At 40.4% G+C, this 14771-nt stretch overlaps 1 non-coding gene across 1 annotated transcript; it reads right to left on the reverse strand.

The window, feature by feature from the left end:
- Window positions 1-13799: 13799 nt before the first annotated feature.
- LOC130984439 (small nucleolar RNA R71) lies at window positions 13800-13907 on the reverse strand. The gene has a single exon (XR_009088376.1). It is a non-coding gene; the product is annotated as a small nucleolar RNA R71 (small nucleolar RNA).
- Between the last annotated feature and the right edge of the window lie 864 nt (window positions 13908-14771).

Consider the following 14771-nt stretch of genomic DNA (forward strand, 5'->3'; position numbering starts at 1 on the left):
CTGGGTCGTCCAAGTAATACCTTGCGTGAGCAAGGGTCGATCCCACGGAGATTGTTGGCTTGAAGCAAGCTATGGTTATCTTGTAAATCTTAGTCAGGATATCAGAAATTATCAGGATTGATTGTAAGAAGCAAAAGAACATGAAATAAGTACTTGTTATGCAGTAATGGAGAATAGGTTGGGGTTTTGGAGATGCTCCATCTTCTGAATCTCTGCTTTCCTACTGTCTTCTTCATCAAACACGCAAGACTCCTTCCATGGCAAGCTGTATGTAGGGTTTCACCGTTGTCAGTGGCTACCTCCCATCCTCTCAGTGAAAATGTTCCTATGCTCTGTCACAGCATATGGCTAATCAGCTGTCGGTTCTCGGTCAGGCCGGAATAGAATCCATTGATTCTTTTGCGTCTGTCACTAACGCCCCGCCTGCTAGGAGTTTGAAGCATGTCACAGTCATTCAATCATTGAATCCTACTCAGAATACCACAGACAAGGTTTAGACCTTCCGGATTCTCTTGAATGCCGCCATCAGTTCTAGCTTATACCACGAAGATTCTGGTTAAGGAATCCAAGAGATATCTACTCAATCTAAGGTAGAACGGAGGTGGTTGTCAGGCACACGTTCATAGTTGAGAATATGATGAGTGTCACGGATCATCACATTCATCCGGGTTAAGAACAAGTGATATCTTAGAATGGAAGCAAGCATGATTGAATAAGAAACAGTAGTAATTGCATTAATCCATCAAGACACAGCAGAGCTCCTCACCCCCAACCATGGGGTTTAGAGACTCATGCCGTGGAAGGTACACAAAGAAACGTGTAAAGTGTCATGAGGTACAGATACAATGTCAAAAGATCCTATTAATAGTAAACTAGTAACCTAGGGTATACAGAAATGAGTAAATGACGTAAAAATCCACTTCTGGGTCCACCTAGTGTGTGCTTGGGCTGAGCAATGAAGCATTTTCGTGTAGAGACCTTTTCTGGAGTTAAACGCCAGCTTTTATGCCAGTTTGGGCGTTTAACTCCAAGTTTCATGCCAGTTCCAGCGTAAAACGCTGGAATTTCTGAGGCTGATTTGCCACGCCGGTTTGGGCCATCAAATCTTGGGCAAAGTATGGACTATCAGTAATTGCTGGAAAGCCCAGGATGTCTACTTTCCAACGCCGTTGAGAGCGCGCCAATTGGGCTTCTGAAGCTCCAGAAAATCCACTTCGAGTGCAGGAAGGTCAGAATCCAACAGCATCTGCAGTCCTTTTCAGTCTCTGAATCAGATTTTTGCTCAGGGCCCTCAATTTCAGCCAGAAAATACCTGAAATCACAGAAAAACACACAAACTCATAGTAAAGTCCAGAAAAGTGAATTTTAGCTAAAAACTAATAAAAATATACTAAGAACTCAACTAAAACTACTAAAAACATACTAAAAACAATGCCAAAAAGGGTACAAATTATCCGCTCATCACAACACCAAACTTAAATTGTTGCTTGTCCCCAAGCAACTGAAAATCAAAATAGGATAAAAAGAAGAGAATATACTATAGATTCCAAAATATCAAAGAAACGTAGTTCCAATTAGATGAGCGGGACTAGTAGCTTTTTGCCTCCGAACAGTTTTGGCATTTCACTCTATCCTTTGATGTTCAGAATGATTGGCATCTATAAGAACTCAGAACTCAGATAGTGTTATTGATTCTCCTAGTTAAGTTTAATGATTCTTGAACATAGCTAGTGTATGAGTCTTGGCTGTGGCCCAAAGCACTCTGTCTTCCAGTATTACCACCGGATACATACATGCCACAGACACATAATTGGGTGAACCTTTTTAGATTGTGACTCAGCTTTGCTAGAGTCCCCAATTAGAGGTGTCCAGGGTTCTTAAGCACACTCTTTTTGCCTTGGTTCACAACTTTAATTTTTTCTTTTTCTTTTTTTTTCGAAAAATATTTTTTTTTTGTATTCACTGCTTTTTCTTGCTTCAAGAATCACTTTGATGATTTTTCAGATCCTCAATAACAGTTCTCCTTTTTCATCATTCTTTCAAGAGCCAACAATTTTAGCATTCTTAAAACAACAAATTCAAAAGACATATGCACTGTTCAAGCATTCATTCAGAAAACAAAAAGTATTGTCACCACATCAAACTAATTCAACTAGTTTCAAGGATAAATTTTGAAATCCTGTACTTCTTGTTCTTTTGTGATTAAAGCATTTTTCATTTAAGAGAGGTGATGGATTCATAGGACATTCATAACTTTAAGACATAAATTTTATTAATTATGAATTAAGAACAAGACTCAAATATAGATATAAGATGAGACTAAAAAATTAAAAATAGGAATAGAAAACAAAAGAAAAAAAACGCAAAAATAGGCTCCTAATGATAGAGGTTTTCACAGAGTTAGGACTCAACAACCTTGATTTTGAGAAGTGGATGCTCCCTCAACTTGAGAGAAGAGCTTTTGGCGTTTCATCTCTTGGAGTTCACGCCCCTGCTTCTCTTGTTCCTTCAGCAATTTGCAGAGCATGCAGTTCTGATTCTGCTGTTCTTCCTTCAGTTGCTCCATAGTTTCTTGCAACTTGGTGATAGATGCTTCTAGGCTGGCCCAGTAGCCAATTTCAGGAAATTCAGGGAGGAACTCCTGCGCCCTCCTTTTGATAGAGTTGTCTTGCATTTGTCCTTCCATTGACTTCTTGGTGATTGGATGTTCAATAGGTATGAATTCATCTACTCCCATCTTTACCCCAGCCTCTTTACAGAGCAAGGAGATCAAGCTTGGGTAAGCCAATTTGGCTTCAGTGGAATTCTTATTTGCAATTGTGTAGATCTCACAAGCAATCACATGATGAACCTCCACTTCTTTTCCAAGCATAATGCAATGAATCATCACTGCTCTCTTGATGGTGACCTCAGAACGGTTGCTAGTGGGCAGTATGGAACGCCCAATAAAGTCTAGCCAACCTCTTGCAATTGGTTTGAGGTCTCCCCTCTTGAGTTGGTTTGGGACACCCTTAGAATTGGTTATCCACTTAGTTCCAGGGAGGCATATGTCCTCTAGAACTTGATCCAACCCTTTATCTGCTCTCACCATCCTCCTATTAAAGGATTCAGGATCATCTTGCAGTTGAGGTAATTTGAAGATTTCTCTTATTTTGTCCAGATGAAAGTACATAACTTTCCCTCTGACCATGGTTCTGTAGGTATGGTAAGCAGTTCCAGTCATTCTCTGCTTATCTGTTAGCCACAGATTTGAGTAGAATTCCTGAACCATGTTCCTTCCAACCTTTATCTCAGGATTGGTTAGAACTTCCCATCCTCTGTTTCGAATTTGCTCTTGGATCCCTGGATATTCATCTTCTTTCAGATCAAATTTAACTTCCGGGATCACTGACCTCAAACCCATTATCTTGTGATAATGGTCTTCATGTTCTTTGGTTAAGAACTTCTCTTGGTTCCAAAGATTCTTTGGATTATTCTCTTTCTTTCCTCTTAAATTGGTTTGTTTTCCTTTAGGGGCCATGATCTTGATGAATCTTGGCTTAGTGATCACGGAAAAGCACACCAAACTTAGAGGTTTGCTTGTCCTCAAGCAAAAGAAAGAAGAGAAGAGAGAGAGAGGAAGAGGAAATTCGAATGGTGTGGTGGAATGAGGGGGGGACAAACGTGTATTTATAAGGTGGGGAGGGGAGATCTCGAAAAGAAAAGAAAAATTTGAAAGGAGATTTGAGAATATATGGAAAGAATTTGAGAGAAAGGTGAGTTTTTGAACAATATTTGGAATTGATTTGAGATAGATTTGAAGAATGGTTTTGATTTTTGAAGATTTGAAAGTGAATGATGAATGGTTGAAGTGTGATTTTGTAGAAAAGTATGGGTAAGAAAAGGAAAGTTTGAAAAAATTTGGTTTGAAAACAAAATTGTGGTCCCCCCACCTTTCTGGCGTTAAACGCCCAGAATGGCACCCATTCTGGCGTTTAATGCCCATTTGATGCCCCTTTTGGGCGTTTAACGCCCAGCCAGGTGCCCTGGCTGGCGTTAAACGCCAGAATTCCTTTATCACTGGGCCTTTTTTTTTTTCAAAACGCCCAGGATGCTGCACACCTGGCGTTAAACGCCCAGAATGGTGCCCATTCTGGCGTTTAACGCCCAAAATGGCACCATTCCTGGCGTTAAACGCCCAGAATGGTACCCATTCTGGCGTTTAACGCCCAAAATGCCCCTTACTGGCGTTTTTTCGCCAGTAAGCTCATTTTCTCTGCTTTTTGAGCTGAATCCTTCTGTAACTCTGTGAATTCCTTCATTTTTGATACTTGCCTCTGTAAGAACAAATCATATAACCTCCTAATGACTGGGTTGCCTCCCAGCAAGCGCTTCTTTACTGTCTTTAGCTGGACCTTCACTGAGAATCACTCAAGTCTCAGTTTTGAGCATTCCTGCTCAAAATTGCCTTCAAGATAATGCTTGATTCTCTGTCCATTAACAATGAACTTTTTGTCAGAATCAATATCCTGAAGCTCAACATATCCATATGGTGAGACTCCTGTAATCACATACGGACCCCTCCACCGGGATTTGAGTTTTTCTGGAAACAATTTGAGCCTAGAGTTGAAGAGCAGAACTTTTTGTCCTGGCTCAAAGACTCTGGTTGACAACTTCTTGTCATGCCATTTCTTTGCCTTTTCCTTATAAATTTTTGCATTTTCAAAGGCATTGAGTCTGAACTCCTCTAGCTCATTTAGCTGGAGTAATCTCTTTTCACCAGCTAACTGTGCATCCATGTTTAGGAATCTGGTTGCCCAGTAGGCTTTATGTTCCAGTTCCACGGGCAGATGACAGGCCTTCCCATACACCAGTTGGTATGGAGAGGTTCCTATAGGAGTCTTGAATGCTGTTCTGTATGCCCACAGAGCATCATCCAAGCTCTTTGCCCAATCCTTTCTTCGGGCTATCACAGTCCGTTCCAGGATTCTCTTTAGCTCTCTGTTAGAGACTTCAGCTTGCCCATTTGTCTGTGGATGATACGGAGTTGCCACTTTATGGCTGATTCCATATCTAACCATAGGAGAGTATAGCTGTCTATTGCAGAAATGAGTGCCCCCATCACTGATTAGTACTCTGGGAACACCAAACCTGCTGAAGATGTGTTTTTGGAGGAATTTTAGCACGGTCTTGGTATCATTAGTGGGTGTAGCAATTGCTTCTACCCACTTAGATACGTAGTCCACTGCCACCATAATGTAAGTGTTTGAGTATGATGGTGGGAATGGACCCATGAAGTCAATTCCCCATACATCAAACAATTCTATCTCTAATATCCCTTGTTGAGGCATGGCATATCCGTGAGGCAGGTTACCAGCTCTTTGGCAACTGTCACAGTTACGCACAAACTCTCGGGAATCTATATAGAGAGTAGGCCAGTAGAAGCCACATTGGAGGACTTTAGCGGCTGTTCGCTCACTTCCAAAATGCCCTCCATACTGTGATCCATGGCAATGCCATAGGATCTTTTGTGCTTCTTCTCTGGGTACACATCTGCGGATTACTCCGTCTGCACATCTCTTAAAGAGATATGGTTCATCCCAGAGGTAGTACTTGGCATCTGAAATTAATTTCTTTCTTTGCACTTTGCTGTACTCCTGGGGTATGAACCTCACAGCTTTATAATTTGCAATATCTGCAAACCAAGGAGCTTCCTGGATGGCAAAGAGTTGCTCATCTGGGAAAGTCTCAGAGATCTCAGTAGAAGGGAGGGACGCCCCAGCTACTGGTTCTATTCGGGACAGATGATCAGCTACTTGGTTCTCTGTCCCTTTTCTGTCTCTTATTTCTATATCAAACTCTTGCAGAAGCAACACCCATCTTATTAGCCTGGGTTTTGAATCCTGCTTTGCGAGTAAGTATTTAAGAGCAGCATGGTCAGTGTACACAATCACTTTGGATCCTACTAGATAAGATCTAAACTTGTCAATGGCATAGACCACTGCAAGTAATTCTTTTTCTGTGGTTGTGTAATTCTTCTGTGCATCATTTAGAACACGGCTAGCATAATAAATGACATGCAGAAGTTTGTTATGCCTCTGTCCCAACACTGCACCAATGGCATGATCACTGGCATCACACATTAATTCAAATGGCAATGTCCAATCTGGTGCAGAGATGACTGGTGCTGTGACCAGCTTAGCTTTCAGGGTCTCAAATGCCTGCAGACACTGTGTGTCAAACACAAATGGTGTGTCAGCAGCTAGCAGGTTACTTAAAGGTTTTGCAATTTTTGAAAAATCCTTTATAAACCTTCTGTAGAATCCTGCATGCCCCAGAAAGCTTCTGATTGCCTTAACATTGGCAGGTGGTGGTAATTTTCAATTACCTCTACCTTTGCCTTATCCACCTCTATTCCCTTGCTTGAAATTTTGTGCCCAAGGACAATTCCTTCAGTCACCATAAAGTGACATTTCTCCCAGTTTAAAACCAGGTTAGTCTCTTGGCACCTTTTTAAGACAAGTGCTAGGTGATTAAGACAAGAGCTGAATGAGTCTCCATATACTGAAAAGTCGTCCATGAAGACTTCCAGAAATTTCTCTACCATATCTGAGAAGATAGAGAGCATGCACCTCTGAAAGGTTGCAGGTGCATTGCACAGACCAAAAGGCATCCTCCTATAGGCAAACACGCCAGAAGGGCAAGTGAATGCTGTTTTCTCTTGGTCCTGAGGATCTACTGCAATTTGGTTGTAGCCTGAATAGCCATCCAAAAAGCAGTAATAGTCATGCCCAGCTAGTCTTTCTAGCATTTGGTCTATGAATGGTAAAGGAAAATGATCCTTTCTGGTGGCTGTATTGAGCCTTCTGTAGTCAATACACATACGCCACCCTGTGACTGTTCTTGTAGGAACCAGTTCATTTTTTTCATTATGAACCACTGTCATGCCTCCCTTTTTGGGGACAACTTGGACAGGGCTCACCCAGGGGCTATCAGAAATAGGATAAATAATCCCAGCCTCTAGTAATTTAGTGACCTCTTTCTGCACCACCTCCTTCATGGCTGGATTTAGCCTCCTCTGTGGTTGGACCACTGGTTTGGCATTATCCTCCAACAGGATCTTGTGCATGCATCTAGCTGGGCTAATGCCCTTAAGATCACTTATGGACCACCCAAGAGCTGTCTTGTGTGTCCTCAGCACTTGAATCAGTGCTTCCTCTTCCTGTGGATTTAAAGCAGAGCTTATAATCACTGGAAAAGTTTCACCCCCTCCCAGAAATGCATATTTCAGAGATGGTGGTAGTGGTTTAAGTTCAGGTTTGGGAGGTTTATCCTCCTCCTGAGGAATTTTTGAAAATTGCTTTGCTTCCTCTAGTTCTTCTTGATCAGGTTGAGCATCTTTGAAGATGTCCTCAAGCTCTGATTCTAGGCTTTCAGCCATATTGATCTCTTCTACCAGAGAGTCAATAATGTCAGCGCCCATGCAGTCATGTGGTGTGTCTGGATGCTGCATAGCTTTTACAGCATTTAACTTGAACTCATCCTCATTGACTCTCAAGGTTACTTCCCCTTTTTGTACATCAATGAGAGTTCGTCCAGTTGCTAGGAAAGGTCTTCCTAGAATGAGAGTTGCACTCTTGTGCTCCTCCATTTCCAGCACCACAAAGTCAGTTGGAAAGGTGAATGGCCCAACCTTGACAATCATATCCTCTATTATGCCTGATGGATGTTTAATGGAGCCATCAGCAAGTTGGAGGCATATCCTGGTTGGTTTGACTTCTCCAGTCAACCCAAGCTTTCTGATAGTGGATGCAGGTATTAGATTGATGCTTGCTCCAAGATCACATAGGGCTGTCTTGGTGCAAGCGCCTTCTAATGTGCATGGTATCAGAAAGCTTCCAGGATCTTGAAGCTTTTCTGGTAAGCTTTTCAAAATGACTGCACTGCATTCTTCAGTGAGAAACACTTTTTTAGTTTCTCTCCAATCCTTCTTATGACTTAAGATTTCCTTCATGAACTTAGCATAAGAAGGTATTTGCTCAAGTGCCTCTGCAAACGGAATCTTTATTTCAAGAGTCCTTAGGTAGTCTGCAAAGCGGGCAAATTGCTTATCCTGTTCCGCTTTGCGGAGTTTCTGAGGATAAGGCATCTTGGCTTGATATTCTTCAACCTTAGATGCTGCAGGTTTATTCCTTACAGAAGTGGTTGAAGAAGCCTTTTTAGAGGGATTACTGTCAGCACTCTCAGGTGTCTGATCTTCCCCTGGCGTTTGAACGCCAGGAGTGGGTGAAGATTGGGCGTTAAACGTCAACTTCTCTCCCTTTTCTGGCGTTTGAACGCCAGAACTGGGCAAGGAATGGGCGTTTAACGCCAACTTTCCTTCCCTTTCTGGCGTTTGAACGCCAATAACATTCCTCTCTGGGCTCTTACTGTCCTCAGAGGGATTTTGAACAGTGGTTTGGTTATCCTCTATTAATTGTTCCCTGTTTGGCTTTTTGCTCTTTTGACCAGTGGTATTCAGTGTCTTTCCACTCCTCAGTTGAACTGCTTGACACTCCTCTGTTATCTGTTTAGATAATTGCTGTTTTGCTTGATTCAATTGCAGTTCTATGTTCTTGTTAGCAACTTTAGTTTCATAGAGCATCTCTTTAAATTCTGCTAACTGTTTTGTCATCAGGAGCAATTGTTGATTAAGCTCAATTATCTGTTCTTGAGGATTAGGGTCAGTGACTACTGTCATGACTTCCTCATCTGGAGAGAGCTCATTGCTAGAATACAAATATTGGTTTCTAGCAACAGTGTCTATAAGCTCTTGAGCTTCTTCAATTGTTTTCCTCATGTGTATAGATCCACCAGCTGAGTGGTCTAAAGACATCTGAGCTTTTTCTGTAAGCCCATAGTAGAAGATGTCTAACTGTACCCATTCTGAAAACATCTCAGAGGGACATTTCCCTAGCATACCTCTATACCTCTCCCAGGCATTGTAAAGGGATTCATTATCCTCTTGTTTAAAGCCTTGGATGTCTAGCCTTAGCTGTGTCATCCTCTTTGGAGGGTAAAAATGATTCAGGAATTTGTCTGACAACTGTTTCCATATCTTTATGCTTGCTGTAGGTTGGTTATTCAACCACCTTTTAGCTTGATCTTTTACAGCAAATGGAAACAGTAATAGTCTGTAGACATCCTGATCCACCTCTTTATCATGTACTGTGTCAGCAATTTGTAAGAACTGTGCCAGAAACTCAGTAGGTTCTTCCTGTGGAAGACCGGAATACTGGCAATTTTGCTGCACTATGATAATGAGTTGAGGATTTAGCTCAAAGCTGCTTGCTTTGATGGGAGGTGTACAAATGCTACTCCCATATGCAGTTGTAATGGGGTTAGCATATGACCCCAGAGTCCTTTTGGACTGATCACTCCCACTTAGGTCCATAATGGACAAAAGGGAGATGATAATGATTGCAAACAGATAAATTTTGTTGTTTTTTTTTTCTTTTGAGTTAAACGAAAAAATAAAATAAAACAACAGAAAATTAAAATACAAATTCGAAAATAAAAAAGAAAATAAGATCAAAGCAAATTGAGAACTGAATCAATTAAGTAATTAAAAAGATTTTGAAAATAGCAATTAAAAGATATGATTGAAAAATTTTTATGAAAAAGATTTGATTTTTGAAAAGAGGAAAGAGAAAAACACAAAAGACACCAAACTTAAAATTTTTAGAAAATCAACACTAATTTTTCGAAAATTTTAAGGGAAAAACACAAAGAGGACACCAAACTTAGAATTTTTACGGATCAAAAAGGGACTAAGGACATGCAAAATCGAAAATTAAAAGAAAAGTAAAAGCATGCAATTGACACCAAACTTAGAATATGAAACTAGACTCAACTAAAAGACTCTAAACCAATAAAAAAAAAGTCCTAATCTAAGCAACAAGATAAGCCGTCAGTTGTCCAAACTCGAACAATCCCCGACAACGGCGCCAAAAACTTGGTGCACGAAATTGCAATCACACTTTTGCAACTCCGCACAACTAACCAGCAAGTGCACTGGGTCGTCCAAGTAATACCTTGCGTGAGCAAGGGTCGATCCCACGGAGATTGTCGGCTTGAAGCAAGCTATGGTTATTAATGAGCGGATAATTTGTACGCTTTTTGGCATTGTTTTTAGTATGTTTTTGGTATGATCTAGTTAGTTTTTAGTATATTTTTATTAGTTTTTAGTTAAAATTCACTTTTCTGGACTTTACTATGAGTTTGTGTGTTTTTCTGTGATTTCAGGTATTTTCTGGCTGAAATTGAGGGACCTGAGCAAAAATCTGATCCAGAGACTCAAAAGGACTGCAGATGCTGTTGGATTCTGACCTCCCTGCACTCGAAGTGGATTTTCTGGAGCTACAGAAGCTCAATTGGCACGCTCTCAACGGCGTTGGAAAGTAGACATCCTGGGCTTTCCAGCAATATATGATAGTCCATACTTTGCCCAAGATTTGATGGCCCAAACCGGCGTTCAAAGTCACCTCAAGAAATTCCAGCGTTAAACGCCGGAACTGGCACCTAATTGGGAGTTAAACGCCCAAACTGGCATAAAAGCTGGCGTTTAACTCCAAGGAGAGTCTCTACACGAAAATGCTTCATTGCTCAGCCCAAGCACACACCAAGTGGGCCCGGAAGTGGATTTTTATGTCATTTACTCATCTCTGTACACCCTAGGCTACTAGTTCTCTATATATAGGACCTTTTACTATTGTATTTTTCATCTTTGGACATCTAGTTCTTAGATCATTGGGAGGCTGGCCTCACGGCCATGCCTAGACCTTGTTCTTATGTATTTTCAACGGTGGAGTTTCTACACACCATAGATTAAGGTGTGGAGCTCTGCTGTACCTCGAGTATTAATGCAATTACTATTGTTCTTCCATTCAATTCCGCTTGTTCTTGTTCTAAGATATCACTTGTTCTTCAACTTGATGAATGTGATGATCCGTGACACTCATCATCATTCTCACCTATGAACAAGGTGACTGACAACCACTTTTGTTCTACAAGCAACCAAGGCTCTAGTGAATATCTCTTGGATTCTTTAATCGGAATCTTCGTGGTATAGGCAGGACCTGATGGCGGCATTCAAGAGAATCCGGAAGGTCTAAACCTTGTCTGTGGTATTCTGAGTAGGATTCAATGATTGAATGACTGTGACGTGCTTCAAACTCCTAGCAGGCGGGGCGTTAGTGACAGACGCAAAAGTATCGATGGATATTATTCCGGCCTGACCGAGAACCGACAGCTGAATTCCGCTATGCCGTGACAGGACATATGCAATCGCTTTCACTGAGAGGATGGGAGGTAGCCATTGACAACGGTGAAACCCTACACGAGCTTGCCATGGAAAGGAGTAAGAAGGATTGGATGAAGACAGTAGGAAAGCAGAGAGACGGAAGGGAAGGCATCTTCATGCGCTTATCTGAAGTTCCTACCAATGACTTACATAAGTATCTCTATCCTTATCTTTTATGTTATTTTCGTTCATCATCATATCCATTTGAGTCTGCCTGACTGAGATTTACAAGGTGACCATAGCTTGCTTCATACCAACAATCTCCGTGGGATCGACCCTTACTCACGTAAGGTATTACTTGGACGACCCAGTGCACTTGCTGGTTAGTTGTGCGAAGTTGTAGTGATCACAATTTCGCGCACCAAGTTTTTGGCGCCGTTGCCGGGGATTGTTTGTGTATGGACAACTGACGGTTCATCTTGTTGCTTAGATTAGGTATTTTTCTTCAGAGTTCTTAAGAATGAATTCTAGTGTTTCAAGGTGATGTTCTTATCATCACCAAAGCTGATTGATTTTCATCAATTTAGCTCTTGAATGCAATGTCCTGCTGAAGCTTGGCTGGCCATGTCTAATTCCTTTAGACTAAAGCTTTAGACTAACATTGCATGATTCCTGGAATTCTCATTAAGAATTTTGATACCTTTATTTTCTTTTTCTACATAATTTTCGAAAAAAAAAAGCCAAAAAAATTACAAAATCATAAAAACCAAAAAAATTTCTTGTTTAAGTCTAGTGTCTCATTTTAAGTTTGGTGTCAATTGCATGTTTCTGTTCTTCTTGCATTTTTCGAATTTATGCATGTGTCTTAATTAATCTTCAAGTTGTTCTTGATGATTTCCTTGTTTTGATCTTTGAATTCTATTGACTTGAGTGTTTTGTTGTTTCTCATATGCATTCTCATTTTGTTAGTGTCAATAGTATACAAACTGCTAAGTTTGGTGTGTTGCATGCATTGTTATTTGATTTTAGTTGCATTTTGATTATTCCTTATTATTAAAAATCCAAAAATATTTTTAATTTGTGTCTTTTCAAGTCAATAATACAGAGAATTGAAGATTTAGAACATACTGCAGAGGAATCACACAGAAAAAGCTGGGCATTCAAAAATGCCCAGTGAAGAAGACAGACTGGCGTTTAAACGCCAGCCAGGGTGCTTGGCTGGGCGTTTAACGCCCAAAAGGGTAGTTGTTTGGGCGTTAAACGCCAGAATGTGCACCATTCTGGGCGTTTAACGCCAGGATGGCAAAGGGGGAAGATTTTGTTTTCAAAATCAATTTTTTTCAAGTTTTCAAAGTTTTTCAAAATCAAATCTTTTTCAAATCATATCTTTTCAATCAAATGTTTTCAAAATCAATTTCTTTCCTTTTTCAAAGATACTTACTAACAATTAATGATTTGATTGAACATTTTTTGCCTTTTCTGTTGAGGAAGGTTTTATGTTTGAATCATATCTTTTCTTGTTAGGCAAGTCATTAATTTTTAAAATCATATCTTTTCAAATTGTTTTCAAATCATATCTTTTAAAATTGTTTTCAAATCATATTTTCTCAATCACTTTTTTTAAACCAATCATATCTTCTTAACCACATCTTATTCAAAATAGTTTTCAATCAAATCTTTTTGATTTCTAATTTCAAAATCTTTTTCAAAAATCATTTTACTTCTCTCCCACTTTCATTTTCGAAAATTAAGTAATGTTTTTCAAAAATGTTTTCAAAATCTTCTACTTAATTTTCGAAAATTACTTCCCTTCTCCTCACATCCTTCTATTTATGGACTAACACTATTCCTTAATGCAAAAATTCGAACTCCATCTCCTTTGATAAATTCGAATTTCCCACTTCTGTCTTCTACTCTTCTTTTCCTCTAACACTTCAAGGAATCTCTATACTGTGACATAGAGGATTCCACATTTTCTTGTTCCCTTCTCTTTCTTATGAGCAGGAGCAAAGACAAAAGCATTCTTGTTGAGCCTGATCCTGAACCTGAAAGGACCTTGAAGAGAAAGCTAAGAGAAGCCAAAGCACAACTCTCTTTAGAGGACCTGACCGAATTCTTCAAAGAAGAAGAACACATGGCAGCCGAAAACAACAACAATGCCAACAATGCAAGGAAGGTGCTGGGTGACTTTACTGCACCTACTCCCAACTTCTATGGGAGAAGCATCTCTATCCCTGCCATTGGAGCAAACAACTTTGAGCTTAAGCCTCAATTAGTTTCTCTAATGCAACAGAATTACAAATTCCATGGACTTCCAATGGAAGATCCTCATCAGTTTTTAGCTGAGTTCTTGCAAATCTGTGACACAGTCAAGACTAATGGGGTTGACCCTGAGGTCTACAGACTGATGTTATTCCCTTTTGCTGTAAGAGACAGAGCTAGAATATGGTTGGACTCACAACCTAAAGATAGCCTGGACTCTTGGGAAAAGCTAGTCAATGCCTTCTTGGCAAAGTTCTTTCCACCTCAAAAATAGAGTAAGCTTAGAGTGGAAGTCCAAACCTTCAGACAGAAGGATGGAGAATCCCTCTATGAAGCTTGGGAAAGATACAAACAATTAATCAGAAAGTGTCCCTCAGACATGCTTTCTGAATGGAGCATCATAGGTATTTTCTATGATGGTCTCTCTGAACTATCCAAGATGTCTTTGGATAGCTCTGCTGGAGGATCTCTTCATCTGAAGAAGACGCCTACAGAGGCTCAAGAGCTCATTGAAATGGTTGCAAATAACCAATTCATGTACACTTCTGAAAGGAATCCTGTGAACAATGGGACTAGTCAGAAGAAAGGAGTTCTTGAGATTGATACTCTGAATGTCATACTGGCTCAGAATAAGATATTGACTCAGCAAGTCAATTTGATTTCTCAAAGTCTGTCTGGAATGCAAAATGCACCTGGCAGTACTAAGGATGCTTCATCTGAAGAAGAAGCTTATGATCCTGAGAACCCTTCAATGGAAGAGGTGAATTACCTAGGAGAACCCTATGGAAACACCTATAATTCTTCATGGAGAAATCACCCAAATTTCTCATGGAAGGATCAACAGAGACCTCAACAAGGCTTCAACAACAACAATGGTGGAAGAAACAGGTTTAGCAATGGCAAGCCTTTTCCATCATCTTCTCAGCAACAGACAGAGAATTTTAAGCAGAACCCCTCTGACTTAGCAACCATGGTCTCTGATCTAATCAAAACCACTCAAAGTTTCATGACTGAAACAAGGACCTCCATTCGGAGTTTGGAGGCACAAGTGGGACAGCTGAGTAAGAAAATTACTGAACTCCCTCCAAGTACTCTTCCAAGCAATACAGAAGAAAATCCAAAAGGAGAGTGCAAGGTCATCAACATGGCCGAATTTGGAGAGGAAGAAGAGGAAGTGAACGCCACTGAGGAAGACCTCAATGGGCGTGCACTGACCTCCAATGGGTTCCCTAATGAGGAACCATGGGAA

This window comes from Arachis stenosperma, chromosome 5 (genome assembly GCF_014773155.1).
Source record: "Arachis stenosperma cultivar V10309 chromosome 5, arast.V10309.gnm1.PFL2, whole genome shotgun sequence".
Classification (NCBI taxonomy): domain Eukaryota; kingdom Viridiplantae; phylum Streptophyta; class Magnoliopsida; order Fabales; family Fabaceae; genus Arachis; species Arachis stenosperma.